The following is a 437-nucleotide window of genomic DNA, read 5'->3' on the forward strand; positions in this document are numbered from 1 at the left end:
TTTAATAACTGAATTCTTCTTTTTCCGTCCTCGCGCATTAGGTTTGGAGTCTCCAGAGGGTGTCATCCATAAGATTAAGTCAGTGTGGCCTAAGAGGGGAAAATGTAAAAAAAAAAACACAGGATGGATGGATTTTCCAAATAGACACTATAAACGTTGTAACAAGAATTGTAACAAGAATTGAAGTGACATAACAAGGAATCACAGCCAACAATATTTTTTTTCTATATTGAAGAGATGGACAAAGGCACACTTATGTGGTAGACTGATATGACATGCTTACTTCTGACTTCCTTTCAACCTGACTTCCTTCAATTCCTCCAACATCAGGTCCCTAAGTATTATTTTCCAGTTACCAAAGAACCAGTAACCAAAGAATATGAATAACAAAACTTTATTGACCTAAAAGAAGGAAAGAATTCCTATGGTCAACTATA

Source organism: Branchiostoma floridae, chromosome 19 (assembly GCF_000003815.2).
Source record: "Branchiostoma floridae strain S238N-H82 chromosome 19, Bfl_VNyyK, whole genome shotgun sequence".
NCBI classification, from domain to species: domain Eukaryota; kingdom Metazoa; phylum Chordata; class Leptocardii; order Amphioxiformes; family Branchiostomatidae; genus Branchiostoma; species Branchiostoma floridae.